Below are 16975 nucleotides of genomic sequence, written 5' to 3'. Positions count from 1 at the left end.
AGAGAGAGAGAGAGAGAGAGAGAGAGAGAGAGAGAGAGAGAGAGAGAGAGAGAGAGAGAGAGAGAGAGAGAGAGAGAGAGAGAGAGAGAGAGAGAGAGAGAGAGAGAGAGAGAGAGAGAGAGAGAGAGAGAGAGAGAGAGAGAGAGAGAGAGAGAGAGAGAGAGAGAGAGAGAGAGAGAGAGAGAGAGAGAGAGAGAGAGAGAGAGAGAGAGAGAGAGAGAGAGAGAGAGAGAGAGAGAGAGAGAGAGAGAGAGAGAGAGAGAGAGAGAGAGAGAGAGAGAGAGAGAGAGAGAGAGAGAGAGAGAGAGAGAGAGAGAACGTGAGGGGAAGAGAGAGATAGTCAGAGAGAGAGAGAGAGAGAGAGAGAGAGAGAGAGCGAGAGAGAGAGAGAGGGAGGGAGAGATGGTGAGTGAGGGAGAGAAAGAGTGATTGAGAGAGATTGAGTGAGTGAGTGGGTAAGTGAGTGTGATTGAGAGAGGAGAGAGAGAGAGGTGAGTGAGCGAGTGTGTGAGCTATTGAGTGAGTGAGTGAGTGAGTGAGTGAGTGAGTGAGTGAGTGAGAGAGAGAGAGAGAAAGAGAGAGAGAGAGAGAGAGAGAGGGAGGGAGAGTCGGAGAGAGAGAGAGAGGGGGTCGAAACATATACAGAGTTAAAGGAATGGATTGACAGCGAAAATGATTCTTACGAATGGAAATAAATCATCAAAAACCTTAAATAAAACCTTTTTAACCTTAAATTTAAAAAAAAATTTGACTATTTGCGACAAACAGAAAATTGCAACCGGTCTAAGGAGGAATTCCAAAAGAAAAAAAAGCGACAATACAAAAGGCGCGGATCAAATACTAAGAAATTAAATAAAATAGATTTAAAAAAATGTATAAATGAATTGTTTCAAATTTCCGAAAAAAAATATAATAAATTTAAAAATATATCAGTGTTTTATAAATAAATAATTAATTGAGTGTAAAAAAAATATTATAAATCCAAACAAAAAAAAGAGGGAAAAATTTAAAAAAAATCTAAAAACCCCACATATCTTCCCTGTATATTTTTTATGTATAGATATATTTTGTGCTCAAGACAGAAATTTTAAAATATTAAATTTAAATTTTAAAAAAATTATAGATGTTAAATGTTATCTTGTTGTTATATTTAAAGAAAAAAAATTATATATGTAAATTGTGTATTTATTATGATTATTGTACGTAAAAAAAATGTATATTACCCGGTGTTAATTGCAGGGTGCTGAGGGTTAAAATAATTTTGAGAAAAAAACGATGCATTGTATATTTGAATAAATATTTTTTTCTTTTTAATAAGAGCGAATTCCAGAAAGTGAGTGTCCTTTGGCCGACGAAGGAGCGAGACCGAGCGGACCCCCGCCTGTTCGGATAATCGCAACGGGGTTGACCTAGGCGAGAACTGGGTCGCGGGTGGTGGTGGTGGTCTTTCCGGGGGCCGCGAGACGAGAGTGGGGCCTCCGCTCGGTCTTCAGCTTTCTCTTCGGCTTTTTGAGCTTTTTCAGTACGATTCGCCCCGAGCCGCCGGCTCCTTGTCTCGGACATCACATCACGACCTCCCGTGAACGGACATTTCCCCCCGTTTTTTCCCCATTTTTCTTTTTTCTTTTCCTCCGACATTTGTGCCAGAGGATTTTCCATCTGGAGTGACGGCGAGACCTGTATTCACACGGAAAAAGAAGGTGATGCATTTATTGTTTTTATTATTATTTTTAAAAAAAAATCAAATACAAAGTTATTTTTGGTTCATTGAACCATAGAAATAACAAAGTAATAAAAAGGTTTTTCCTCCTCTAAGATCATTTGCAGAAAGATAAGCCGTTCACCTTACAAAAGCGAAATCGCACTTCTAACACGACTTCCTGATCGTTACAAAATAGAAATGACTCTTTTTCCTTTAACTCCTCTCGCAGGGCGAAAATGCAAAATTTTCGACTCTCCCCCCTTACACAGGTCTTGGAGGGGTAAATCGAGCCGGGGTTGACGCCCGTAAATAAAAGAGGTTGTGAAAAATTTATCACGAAGAAGAACGATTGTCCAATTCAGCGTTGTGCAATTGGCTCGGTGGATATTGGACGGTTTTGCAACGATTCACTCCGAAAAACAATCTTCACCTTGGATAAGAAAGCGAGTTTTTTCTACCACAAATACATCACCGGGCTTGATGAACACACACGGATAATGGACGTGATCATCGGATTAGCAGTTCTCAGTCGGTCGGCAATTGGACGAGGATTGACCTTCAAACGGACTTTTTTAGGTTAAATATATTGTTAAGTCGCTAAAAGGCTCATGCTGCGCCGTGTCCGGAGATTTTCTACTACCTATACGGTTCGGTAGTGTTCTTCATGACAGTCCTGCTCGGATTTGGCGGTTCACAACTGTTCCGGATCAGTACTGTTCATCCATGGCAGAAATGGTAGGATTCAATGGTTCACTAATCACTACACATCCGGTTCGGTAGTGTTCATTCATGACAGTCCTGCTAGGATTTAGCAGCTAACTACTGATCCGGATCAGTACTGTTCATCCATGGCAGAAATGGTAGGATTCAATGGTTCACTAATCACTACACATCCGGATCTGTATTGCTCATTCGTGACAGTTGTGCTAGGATTTGGCGGCTAACTTCTGATCCGGGTCAGTACTGTTCACTTATGACAATAAAACTAGAATAAAGCTGTTCACTACTTATCCGGATCAGAAGGGAACCTCTCAATTCTGCCAATGTTATCATGAATGAACCTACTGATTACTGGTTAAGCTGTTCGCTACTGATCCGAATTTGTACTGTTCGTTCATGACATAATTTGTAGGACTGAGCTTTATTGTCCATTGACTTACGTCTTACAACGATTCCCTCCGAAAAAATCTTTCGTTCTCCTTGGATAATAAAGGTTTTTTCCCCCCAAATGCATTTCCATCAAGATGGTAACCCACTCGGGCAATGGACGTCGACATCAGGTTGACAAAAGGTTAGTTCTTTCCGCTGTTCTTAGTAGTGGACGAGGATTAATCTTAAAACGGACTTTTTTAGGTTAAATGTATTGTTGAAGTCGCTAAAGGGCTAATGCTACGCTGTGACCGGCAGAGATTTTCTACTTCACTACCGATCCGGTTCGGTAGTGTTCATTCATGACAGTCCTGCTAGGATTTGGCAGCTAACTACTGATCCGGATCAGTGGTGTTCATTCATGGCAGAAATGGTAGGATTCAACGGGTCACTAATCACTACATATCCGGATCCGTATTGTTCATTCAAGACAGCCCTGCTAGGATTTGGCGGTTCACTATTGATCCGCATCAGACCTGTTCTTTCGTGACAATCCTCCTAACATTAACCAGTTCACTGCTCATCCGGATTAGAACTCATTAATGTTCATTAATGAGCGCATTGGTAGGATTCAACGACTCAATGCTTTTCCGATCAGTACGGTTCATTCATGATATTATTTCTAGGATTCAGCGGTTCACATCTGATCCGGATAGGTTTGTCCCTTTTGACATGTGCTAATAGGATTATCCGATTCACTACAAATCCGGATCAATACTATTCATTCAAGATATTTCTCCTAGGATGTAGGAGTTCTCTATTGATTGGTAGGAGCACTACTGATTCATGACATTATTGTTTCGAATCAGCAGCGCTTTACTAGGTCGGACGACCACTACTGATTCATGACAGTACTGTCACGATTGAGCGGTTCAGTACTGTTTCAGGTCATTCATGAAAGCCCCACTAGAATTCAGAGGTTCGCTGTTGATTCTGATCAGTACTGTTCTTTTCTGACATTATTAGCAGGTTTGAATGGTTCACTACTGTTCCGAACCGATGATTCTTGACAGTCCTGCTAGAATTGAACTGTTCACTACTATCGGGTTGTCCGGAAAATAATGCAGGATTTTAAGTTTTCATTAAAAAAAATCTATATAAAATATTCTGTTTACGTTTACAGGATTACTCATTTGTATGAATGTCAACACTTATTAATCCTCTTCCAAATGATATTGTTTGTTTACCTCTGTAGCATTCCGCTACTTGGAAATAATTCAGTCATCCTTATAATGTCAAAGCGAGAATTTCGTACGATTTTCTTTTACGAGTTTAAACTCGGCCGAAGCGGAGCCCAAACGGCTAGAAACATTAACCAAGTCTGGGGCGAGGGTTGTGTTAATGAGTGCACTGTGCAAAGGTGGTTTAAAAAATTTCGGGAGGGAGATTTCAGCCTTGAAGATGAAGAAGGTCGTGGAAGGCCTTCCTCTCTTAATGATGATGTTCTGCGATCAGTGGTGGAAGAAAACCCCAAAACAACTGTTCGAGAACTTGCAGAGCAACTCAAAGTCAGTAAAACGACCGTCGCTGACCACCTCAAGGCGATTGGAAAAGTGAAAAAACTCGAAAATTGGGTTCCACACTCATTAAACGATCGCCAAAAAAATCAGCGCTTTGATGTTTGTGCATCACTTCTTTGTCGAAACAAAAATGACCCATTTCTGGCCAGAATTGTTACATGTGACGAAAAGTGGATTCTCTACGATAACACTAGACGTTCTGGACAGTGGCTCGACAAAGGAGAAGCTCCAATACATTTTCCAAAGCCCCCAACTCATCAAAAAAAGGTAATGGTTACGGTATGGTGGGCTTCATTTGGTTTAATACACTACAGCTTCTTAAATCCTGGCGAAACCATCAATGCTGAATCATACTGTAACCAAATTAATACCATGCATCAGAAATTGGCAGTAAGGAAGCCCTCTTTGGTCAATCGGAAAGGGCCCATTTTGTTGCATGACAACGCTCGACCACATGTGTCACGTGTAACGTCACAAAAATTATTGGAGCTTGGCTATGAAACTTTGCCTCACCCACCCTACTCTCCGGACCTCTCGCCTACTGACTACCATTTTTTTAGACACCTGGACCACTACTTACAACACATAATATTCAAAAATCAAACGGAACTGGAAATTATCAATTCTAAAAATTCTGAATTCTACTCAGACGGAATTAATAAGTTACCAACACGTTGGGAGAAATGTATTGAGAGTATGGGAAAATATTTTGATTAAAGAACATTGCTTTAAAGTAACTAGTTTCTTTTTTTTTGTTTAATACCAAAATCCTGCATTATTTTCCGGACAACCCAATAATTCGGATCAGTACGATTCATTCATTAGATCCAGCTAGGATTGAGCTGTTCACTACTGATTCGGATCAATACAAATCATTTATGTCAGTTCCACTAGGATTCAGCGGTTCAGTATTGATCAGTACTATTTATATTACCTGCCCCTCTAGATTTTAACAGTTCACTACTGATCCGAATCAGTACTCTCCTTTCCTAACAATACTGGCAGGTTTGAATGGTTCACTACTGATCAGGTTCGGTAATGTTTATTCAGGACTGCCCTGCTAGGATTTAGGTGCTCCTGAATGAGCAGTTCACTACTGACCCGAATTTGGTTTTGACCTACAGTAATTTTGAGTTTACAGCTTTTTTCACGAGCTTATCCTTGCCTTTCCAAGGCGATCTTCAGATTTGCAGGTCAAAAGTTGGCTGTTTATGTTCACCTTGACCAGGTGAGTCTAATTCCATTGGGGTACAAACTGTCGTTATGGTGTTTTTCTCGACACATTCATTTATACATCTATACACCGATGGAAACGTACAATTACACTGGGAAGAACACGAGTATTCTAACGAGCTGTTAGATAACAAAACAGAGATTGTTAAAGGACTTGAATTTTTCCTTAATTGCTACTTTTACGACCCCTTTTAAGAAGGTGGCCTTGTCTAAACGACAATCCATCCTCAACTAATTGCCGTAACATCGCAACAAACTCATCGAAGACCCGGATTCCGGGCAGAAGAATCAGTCGATCGATATACCGAATACGTCTAATTTTGCCAGATTTGATTTTTTTTTATATTCAGTATGGAAAATGAAGCAGACAGGCGTCAATAGTGGATGTTGACGAGTAGGGCATGACAAGCAGAAACCAGAACGTCCTTTTCTTCTGATCGACTCTGAACAAACAGAAAACCGGGCTAGGGATGAACTGTTCACTACTGATCCGGACCAGTACTGTTCACTCATGAACACTCTGGATCGATATACGGTCTTGAAGAAAAGAACAAATTCAGTCGTTACCGCCAATTTTTCGACCTATTTTATATGGATATGGATCAGTACTGTTCAGTCCTGTCAGAATTGAGCGATATCTGATACGGATTACTTCTGCTGACTTGATGAGCGGATCGGATCCTGATCACTTCTGTTCAGTCCTGAGATAACTCTTAGAATTGAGTGGATTTAACCTAGATAACTTCCGTCCAGCCTTGATGAGAAGATCTGATCCTTCTCACTTTGTTCTGTCTTGTTAGAATTGATCAGATTTAATCGAGGTCACGTTTGTACAGTCAGAATTAAGAAGATTTGATCGAGATCACTTATCTTCAGTCCTGTCAGAATTGATCACATTTAATCGAGATCACTTTTGTTCAGCCCTGGCAGAACTGTCAGAATTGAGAAGATTTGATCGAGATCACTTATCTTCAGACCTGGCAGAATTGATCAGATTTAATCGAGATCATTTCTGTTCAGTCCTGGTAGAATTGATCAGATTTAATCGAGATCACTTCTGTTCAGTCCTGGCAGACTTGATCAGATTTAATCGAGATCACTTCTGTTCAGTTCTGGCAGAATTGATCAGATGGTCTCAATAAAGATCGAAATGTTGGCACGAAAAAGAAAATGTTTTTCTGAAACCTACATCACACCAGACCGCATCTCACGATTTCTGAATAATTGTCAGAATTGAGAAGATTTGATGGAGATCACTTACCTTCAGTCCTGTCAGAATTGATCAGATTTCATCGAGATCACTTCTGTTCAGTCCTGGCAGAACTGTCAGACTTGAGAAGATTTGATCGAGATCATTTCTGTTCAGTCCTGTCAGAATTGATAAGATTTAATCGAGATCACAACTTTGATAAGCAGATTTGATCCCTATCACTTCTGTTCAGTACTATCAGAATTTGAGCAGTTTTGATCTTTATCAGTTCTGTTCCGTCTTGATGAGTGTACCTGTTCCGTATCACTTAAATTCAGTCCTGTTAGAATTGAACGCATCTGATCCGCATCACTTCTGTAATGTCTTGATGAGGATCAAGGATTACGTTCAGGCCAGGCGGAATTGAGCAGATTTAATCAAGATCACTTCTGTTCAGTCTTCATCTGGATCATTTGTGTTCAGCGCTGATAGATCTGTCAGAATTGAGTGGATTTGATCGAGATTAATAATGTTCAGTATTGATAAGCAGATTTGTGTTCCTTATCACTTATGTTCAGTCCTGTCAGAATTGAGCTGTTTTAATCGAGACAACTACAGTTCAGTCTTAATGAGCTGATCTGATCCTTTTCACTTCTGTTCAGTCCTGTCAGAATTGAGCTGATTTGATCCTTATCAGTTCTGTTCCGTCTTGATGAGCTGATCTGATCCTGACCACTTAAGTTCAATCCTGTTAGAATTCAACGCTATCTGATCACGTCTGTTGTCTTGATTAGCGGATTTTATGCGGATCACTTATCTTCAGCCCTGTTAGAATTGAGCCGATCTAATCGAGATCACTTCTGCTCAGCCCTTTTAGAATTGAGCTGTGATGATTCGTAACTTCTCTATTCAGTCCTGATCGAATTTAGCGGACCTGATCATTTATGTTCGGTCCAGTCAGATCCGTAAGAATTCAGAGCATCTCTCTGACCCAGGATCTGCACTGTTCATTCGTACCAGAACTGCTAGGATTTACCGGTTCCCTATTTATCCGGATCAGCACTGTCCGTTCAATACCTCCTGTTAGGAATGAGCGGAATGAAGTTCGCTTTTCGATTCTTTGCATTTGGACTGGCGTAAATAGTCGATTTTGACGAGTAAGGCCATGACCGGCAGAAACCAGAGCGCCCTTTTCTTCCGATCGACCCTGGAAAAACTGGAAACCGGGGGCCTATTTTCCCGGCACGCCGGTGAAAGCTAAGATCCAGTCCTACTTTTACGACGAAGTCAAGGCTTTTTTTTCAATCGCTTCTGCTTATCCAAACGGGCCGGGGTGTTTTTTAAAAGCTCTTTTGTCTTTATCATCGGGTTGTGCCACAGGGCGCAATTCAGAAACCTGTTGCGTCGCCTCGAGATTTGTATTCAAATCAACGAGGAGGCCGTCGTTTGGATTCACTCCGTGACAGTGCCACGTGAGTCCTTCGCATTTTCCGAGGCCCGTCTTTTCGCCCAAGATGATGGCGTGTCTCGTTCCGGTACGCCGCCCTTCCTCGACACCACCCGGGGAGTAACTGGACCGGAATAGGACCCACTTGAATATGGAACAAGATTTACAAAAAGCAATTTCCCCTACCGGATCATCCTAGGAGATCCAGCGAGCTGGGACTTAGTCTCGTTACCGCACGACCATCTACTTTCTTCGCTCTGTTTAATGATGTTATGTCAGTAGATAAGGAACGACCCAGTTCGAAAAGACAAAAACATTTTTCAATATATTACATCTATAGTTTGGTCGTTTCCGTGTTCGTTCATGACATTACTGCTAGGATTGAGAGGTTCACTATTGATTCGGATCGGTTCCGTTCATTCATGGCATTACTGGTAGGATTGAGCGGTTCGCTATTCTTTCATGACACTCCTGGGAATGACATGTTCACTCTGATCCAGCTCAATACTGTCAGTTCATGACATTGCTGGTATGATTGAGTGTTTCACTACTGACCCTGATCAGTGCCATTCATGACGGCACTCCTAGGATTCAATGGCTCGTTGGTGTTCCAAAAACGGACTATACATTCATGGCAGCAGTTCTGGTATTCAGTGATCGTTTTTTCATGACATCCCTGCAAGGTTGTACGGTTCGCTACTGATCCGCATCAGGACGGTAAATTCACGATAATATTCCTAGGATTAAGCGGTTCACAACTGATCCGGATGAGAACTGTTGATTCTTGACAGGCCTGCTAGGTTAAATACTGATTCGGATCAATACAAATCATTATGTCAGTCCCACTAGGATTCTGCGATTCAGAATTGATCCTGTTCAGTTCTATCATTCATACCTGCCTCTCTAGGTTTGAGGGATTCGCTACTGATCCGGATCGGTAATGTTTATTCAGGACTGCTCTGCTAGGATTTAGATGCTTAGTCATGATCCGGATCAGTATTGTTCATTCATGACAATCCTGCTAGGACTGAGCTGTTCAATTCTGATTCGGATAAAATAAAATCATTATGTCAGTCCAACTGGGATTCTGCGATTCAGAATTGATCCTGTTCAGTTCTATCATTCATACCTGCCTCTCTAGGTTTGAGGGATTCGCTACTGATCCGAATCAGTACTTTTTTCCTAAGAATATTGGCAGGTTTCAATGGTTCACTACTGATCTAGATCAGTAATGTTTATTCAGGACTGCTCTGCTAGGATTTAGATGTTTAGTCATGATCCGGATCAGTATCGTTCATTCATGCAGTCCAACTGGGATTCTGCGATTCAGAATTGATCCTGTTCAGTTCTATCATTCATACCTGCCCCTCTAGGTTTGAGGGATTCGCTACTGATCCGAATCAGTACTTTTTTCCTAAGAATATTGGCAGGTTTCAATGGTTCACTACTGATCCGGATCGGTAATGTTTATTCAGGACTGCTCTGCTAGGATTTAGATGCTTAGTCATGATCCGGATCAGTATCGTTCATTCATGGCAGTCCTGCTAGGATTTAGCGGTTCACAACTGACCCGGTTCAGTAGAGTTCATTCAAGACAGTCCTGCTAGGATTGAGCGGTTCAATAGTGATCAGACTCACAGTGCTCTTTCGAGACAGCGCTCCTAGGAATGAGCGATTCACTACTGACACATATCAATACTGTTCATTCGTGACATTATTGGTAGGATGAACCTGATCACTACTGATCCTGATCAGCACTGTTGATTCTTCACCGTGTCTAGGATTGAGCTCATCACTACTGATTCGGGATTACGATTAATGTATGACAGTCCCCCTAAGATTCAGATATTCACTATTGATCCTATACTACTCATTCATACCTGCATCTCTAGGATTGAGCGTTTCACTACTGATCCGGATCGGCGGTGTTGATTATTGACAGACATCATAGGATTGAACGGTTCAGTACTGATCCGGATCAACACGATTAATTCATGACACTCTTGCTAAGATTGAGCGGTTCACTACTGATCAGGATTCGAACTCTAGATTCATCATAGCTCTGCTAGGATCTGCTCACTAGTGATCAAAGTCAATACTTATCATTCCTCGCAGCCTTGCTAGGATCCGCTTACTTCTGATCCAGGCCAGTACTGTTCATTCAAACCGGCATTTTTAGGATGGAGTGGTTCACTACTGATCCGGATCAGCGCTGTTGATTATTGACAGACATTATAGGATTGAACGGTTCAGTACTGATTCGGAATAATACGATTAATTCATGACGCCTCAGTAGGATTGAGAGATTCACTACTGATCGGGGTCAGCGTGCTGTTGATTATCTACAGTCCTAGGATTGAGCGATTCAGTTCCGATTCGGATCAGTACGATTCATTCATGAACAGACTGTGACGGTTCTTCTTGTATTGAGCGGTTCTTTTTCTGTCCGGATTCGTGACTGGCAGGATTGAACGTTTTCAGGAACGAATTGGATCAGAACAATTCGTGTTTTACCTGCTAGGTATGAACGATTAGCTATTGAACCCAATGGCTGATCATTATGGCAGTCTTCACGGATTGAGCAAATCACTACTGATCTGGATTCGTACTCTGCTAGGATCCACTCACTACCGATCCACATCAATACTGTTCAATCATGGCAGCCCTGCTAGGATTGAGGGGTTCAATACTGATCCGGATCAGCACTGTTCATTCACTCCACAATATTTACTGCTATTACACTTGTCTCGTTTTCACGACTTACAAACTTAATATTTGACTAACTCACTTTTCAGATGTCAATGATGTGTTTGCGGTTTTGTCGTATTGATTTGAATTCTATTACGAGCCCTGCTTGTCACATCGTTCGTTCCTCGACCCCCGGCGTTTCTTTCTCTTCTCCCGTGCAGACAAAATTTCCAAAAGAGAAAAGAAAAAGAAAAAAACAATCCCGAGGGCGAGCATTAAGTGATAAGGAGCGGGGGGTCGAGTTGTGCAACGGATCGACCGGTTTCTAACCCGGAGTTATGCAGACGTTTTAAACCGATCCTTCCTGGAATGGCTCGTCGGATTTGAGGCGAGTTCTGCTGACTGGGGTTGAAGAGCCGCGGCGTCCCACGGTCCGCCTCGTCTCGCTATGCGGTGCAATGCCTCACCAACGGTTCAGCAATCCATCGACCGATTTAGACGAAAATTTGACTGTTTTATTTCACTGAACAGTACTGTTCAATCTCACGACTTCGCCTTGCACAGAACTTTCCCATCGTCGGGACGATCAAGCTTTCTAAAGCCCGTTTTTACGGAGGGGAGGAGTCGAGCCGGTGAAGGCTTTTTGTGTAAATATATTGAATGTACGCGTATAAATTGAAATGAGGACCAAGGACGGATGGAAGTTGTTTTTTTTTTAAAGTCGTTCTCTATCACGATTAACTTTCAAGACGAATTAACCGTGTCACAGTCTTTTCATTTGATATCAATAACGAAACATGCGTCTGCACTTGTTGAATAAAAACAATTACAAAACGAACTACGTAACTCTGGATTCAATTGCGAAATTGGCACAAATTCCGCATCAGTTTTGCTTCAAATGGCTAGAAAATAAACAAAAACGTTCGATTCGGTTCAACTAGACTGTCATGAATGAATCGTATTAATCCGAATCAGGAGTGAACGCTAGGTCAATCCTAGGAGGAATGCCAAGAATCAACAGTGCTGATCCCGGTCAGAAGTGAACCACACAATCCTACCAGTAATGTCATGAATGAACAGTACTGATCGGGATCATCAGTGAATTGTTAAATCCTATCAGGGCTGCCATGAGTGAACTGTGCTGATCTAGATCAGTAGATAACCTATGAATCCTAGCAATCAGGAATGAACAATAAAGATTTGAATCAGTAGTGAACGCTAGCTCAATCCTAGTAGGACTGTCATGAATCAACCGTGCTGATCCGAATCAATAGTGAACTGCTTAAACCTACCAATAATGTCATGAATAAACAGTACTTATATGAGTCAGTACTGAACCGCTCAACCCTAGTAGGTCGATTCTGAATGAACAATACTGACCCGGATCAGTAGTGAACACCTAAATCCTAGCAGGTCTGTCTTGAATGAACGTTACTGAACGGGATCAGTAGTGAACCGCTAAATCCTAGCAGGTCTGTCTTGAATGAACTCTACTGAATCGGATCAGTAGTGAAGCGCTAAATCCTAGCAGGACTGTCATGAATGAACTCTACTGAATCGGACCAGTAGTGTACCGCTAAATCCTAGCAGGACTGTCTTGAATAAACACTACTGATTCGGACCAGTACTGTATCGCTCAATCCTAGTAGAATTGTAATGAATTAATCTTATTGATCCGAATCCGTACTGATGCATTCAAAAATGCCAGTAATGATTCGGACCAGAAGTGAATCGCTCAATCCTAGGAGGACTGTCTTGAATAAACAAAACAGATTTGGATCAGTAGTGAGCCGCCAAATCCCAGCCTGAGAGTCATGAATGAATCGTATTAATCCGAATCAGGAGTGAACGCTAGGTCAATCCTAGGAGGAATGCCAAGAATCAACAGTGCTGATCCCGGTCAGAAGTGAACCACACAATCCTACCAGTAATGTCATGAATGAACAGTACTGATCGGGATCATCAGTGAATTGTTAAATCCTATCAGGGCTGCCATGAATGAACTGTTCTGATCTGGATCAGTAGATAACCTACAAATCCTAGCATGATGTCAGGAATGAACAATAAAGATTTGAATCAGTAGTGAACGCTAGCTCAATCCTAGTAGGATTGTCACGAAACTGGATTCGGATCAGTAGTCAACCGCTCTTTCCTAGGAGGAATGTTGTGAATCAACCGTGCTGATCCTGATCAGAAGTGAACCACACAATCCTACCAGTAATGTCATGAATGAACAGTACTGATCGGGATCATCAGTGAATTGTTAAATCCTACCAGGGCTGCCGTGAGTGAACTGTGCTGATCTAGATCAGTAGATAACCTATGAATCCTAGCAATCAGGAATGAACAATAAAGATTTGAATCAGTAGTGAACGCTAGCTCAATCCTAGTAGGACTGTCATGAATCAACCGTGCTGATCCGAATCAATAGTGAACTGCTTAATCCTACCAATAATGTCATGAATAAACAGTACTTATATGAGTCAGTACTGAACCGCTCAACCCTAGCAGGTCGATTCTGAATGATGAATGATCCGGATCAGTAGTGAACACCTAAATCCTAGCAGGCCTGTTTTGAATAAACACTACTGATTCGGACCAGTAGTGTACCGCTCAATCCTAGTAGAATTGTAACGAATTAATCGTATTGATCCGAATCCGTACTGATGCATTCAAATATGCCAGTAATGGTTCGGACCAGGAGTGAATCGCTCAATCCTAGGAGGACTGTCCTGAATAAACAAAACAGATTTGGATCAGTAGTGAACCGCTAAATCCCAGCCTGAGAGTAATGAATGAATCGTATTGATCCGAATCAGTAGTGATCCGCTCAATCCTGTTAGGACTCTCAAGAATCAACAGACCATCCATCCTAGCAGGACCGCGACGGATGAACAATAATGATTCGGATCAATAGTGAAACGCTTAATCCAACCATTGCTGACACGTATGGACAATATTCGGATCGGTATTGCCCATTTGAGACACCAATGGTGGGATTGAGCGGTTCATTACCAGTTAGGGAAGCGGTCAATTCTAGCAGTAATGTCACACATCTTTATTGATCAACCGACTCAAGAAAGCAATGCTGGATCAAAGCAATAATGTCACGAATCAACAATGCTCTTATGAATCAGTAGAGAACTGCTACATTCTAGCAGAAATTCTTCAATGAATAGAATTGATCCAGATCATTAGAGAATCGCCAAATCCTAGGACTGTCTTAAACGAATAGAACTGATCCGAATCAGTAGTGATCAATTGAACAGTTGAATCCTACCGTTGCTGCCATGAATGAAAAGTGCTGATCCGGATCAGTAGTGAACCGCTAAATCCTAGCAAGACTGTCATGAATGAACGCTACTGTTAAGGATCGATCATAGATTTAAAGGTTCTACCGTGTAAATCGTTTTTTCCCCTTTATCCAAGAATCTTGTAAAATGAGTACGAGTCAAATACCATTAAAGAATCCGGCTTCAATCATCCAAGGATGTTCATCTCGGTCAGGGACTCGATCCGTCCAAAAGGCTGGGTTTTTTCGTATACATTTAATCCTTTCTCTTGCAAAATAATCCCGCCTACAAAGTAGAAATCAGACTTTCTTGAAATTTTGTTTTGATAAAAACACGTCGGAATTAAATCAGCGAAGGTGAAAATCTGTTTTGTCTGGTCCTTAATAATAAATATTATTTTTTAGAAAGCGATAAGCTGTGTTTCAATAAAAAATTAATGACCCCTAGAAAGACAGCACGACGGCCTTTAGTATGCAAATTAACCTCAAGAAGGAGAACAAACCCAAATCTAAACGGAAACACGATCTAAGCACCATTATTTTTATTAAAAAAATAAATAATTAAAAATTAAACCAACTTAAATATCATTCACAAGTCTCAGCCCCCTTCACCCGTTTTCCCTGGGAGACATCGTATATATATATTTTACTGTCTCGTTCACACTATATACCCCTTAATGAACGGTCCGAATCCGTCTCGAAGAACCGTTATTACTGAGCCGTTCACTCCTGATCCGGATCAGTACTGTTTAGTTCTGATAGAACTGTTGAAATAGAACGCGATCTGATCAGAATCTGTATTGTTCATTCAAGACAGTCCTGCCAGGATTTAACGGTTCACTACTGATCCGGTTCAGTGGTACTCATTCCTCACAGTCCTGCTAGGATTTAGCGGTTCACTACTGATCCTGTGCAGTAGTGGACAATCATGAAAATCCTACTAGGATTTAGCGGTTCATTAGTGATCTGGTTCAGTAGTGTTCATTCATATCAGTCCTGCTAGGAATTAGCGGTTCATTACTGATCCGGTTCAGCAGTACTCATTCAAGACAGTCCTGCTAGGATTTAGTGGTTCACTGCTGATCCGGTTCAGCAGTACTCATTCATGACCGTCCTGCTAGGATTTAGTGGTTCACTACTGATCCGGTTCAGCAGAACTCATTCAAGACAGTCCTGCTAGGATTTAGTGGTTCATTGCTGATCCGGTTCAGCAGTACTCATTCAAGACAGTCCTGCTAGGATTTAGTGGTTCACTACTGATCCGGTTCAGCAGTACTCATTCAAGACAGGCCTATTAGGATTGAGCGGAGTACGACTGATACGGATCTGTGATGTTCATTCATGACATCACCGGTAGGATTGAGCGGTTAGAACTATATTTAGCCCTTCCGTTCTAATCACTCGGATCTCTTTTGTTCAATATACTCTGCTAGAATTATTATTCGGATCGTTTGTGCTCAGTCTTGACGAACTTTGTTACGTTCACCCATTTATGTTCCTTTCACTCAAGGTCACGTGTCCCTTTCACCTACCACTATATATACCTTGACCGTTTTTCGACTTTTTTTTTACACTGTCGTCAAATTTGGGTGACGTCGGTCTGGCTTTTGTGGATGGGCTTTTTCGGCCACGTATCACGGAAGTCGTCAGAACTCGATTTCTTTTTGTTAATTGACTTCAGTGGGAGGATAAATTCAGTGGAAATTTCCCCGCTGATTGGTGTCGATGAGTCGGAGAAAGGTGAATCGCGGATTCGTTCCAATTCGAATTTTTCTCCACCCTGTGCATTTCTGCAACGAAATCAGATTGATTTTTTTTCTTAGTTTCAACACCGTCCTGTGGTTTTTCACACAGTTTAAAAAAATATTGAATTTTTTGTTGAAGATGTTGAAAATCGGACCAAATCACCCGCGAAATCAGCTCTAGCCGACCAGGCATCGTTGTGCAACTCCTAATCCAAGACGGGAAAGCGAAAAAGCATTGCCGAGCGGACCGCGATAGATACGACGATAAAGATTCAAGTAAAATTTCTTACACTACCGACATAAAAGGTCGAATGCAGGAGTCAGTCATAAACTAAGAACAAATAATTACCGTTCAGTCCTGACAGAACTGTTAGAACTGACCGCAGCTGGATTACTGTTCAGTCCTGCTAGAATTGAACGGATCTGATCCGCTTCTGTTCAGTCCCGGCAGAACTTTTAGAATTGAGATGTGAAGATTTGGATCACTTCTGTCCAGTTCTGCTAGAACTGAGCAGATCTGATCCTTATCATTTCTGTTCAATGCAGTTCAGAACTGAACAGATTTGATCGAGATCTAACTGTTCAGCCTTGATGAGCAGATTTGATCATTATAATTTACGTCTAATCCTGACAGAATTGAGCGCTATCTGACCTTATCTCTTCTATTCACTCCTATCACGATTGAGCAGATTTAATAGAGATCACTACTGCTCAGTTCTGATGAGCAGATTTTACCCTTATCACTTCTGTTCAGACTTGATGAGCAGATTTTACCCTTATCACTTCTGTTCAGACTTGATGAGCAGATTTTACCCTTATCACTTCTGTCCAGTTTTGATGAGCAGATCTGATCCGTTTCACTTCTGTCCAGTATTGATGAGCAGATCTGATCCGTATCACTTCTGTCCAGTTTTGATGAGCAGATCTGATCCTTATCACTTCTGTCCACTTTTGATGAGCGGATCTGATCCGTATCACTTCTGTCCAGTTTTGATGAGCAGATCTGATCC

General features: G+C 41.5%; 1 protein-coding gene across 1 annotated transcript in view; it reads left to right on the top strand.

The window, feature by feature from the left end:
- Positions 1-1475: 1475 nt before the first annotated feature.
- Positions 1476-16975, top strand: part of LOC106667440 (pancreatic triacylglycerol lipase-like) — a 24866-nt gene continuing 9366 nt past the window's right edge. The window contains exon 1 of the mRNA XM_014395394.2: positions 1476-1700. The gene's annotated coding sequence lies outside the window, so the exon portion shown is untranslated. The remainder of the gene's footprint in view (positions 1701-16975) is intronic.

Source organism: Cimex lectularius, unplaced genomic scaffold (assembly GCF_000648675.2).
Source record: "Cimex lectularius strain Harlan isolate CLEC.00 unplaced genomic scaffold, Clec_2.1 scaffold10, whole genome shotgun sequence".
NCBI classification, from domain to species: domain Eukaryota; kingdom Metazoa; phylum Arthropoda; class Insecta; order Hemiptera; family Cimicidae; genus Cimex; species Cimex lectularius.
This window is presented reverse-complemented; position numbering and strand designations above follow the sequence as displayed.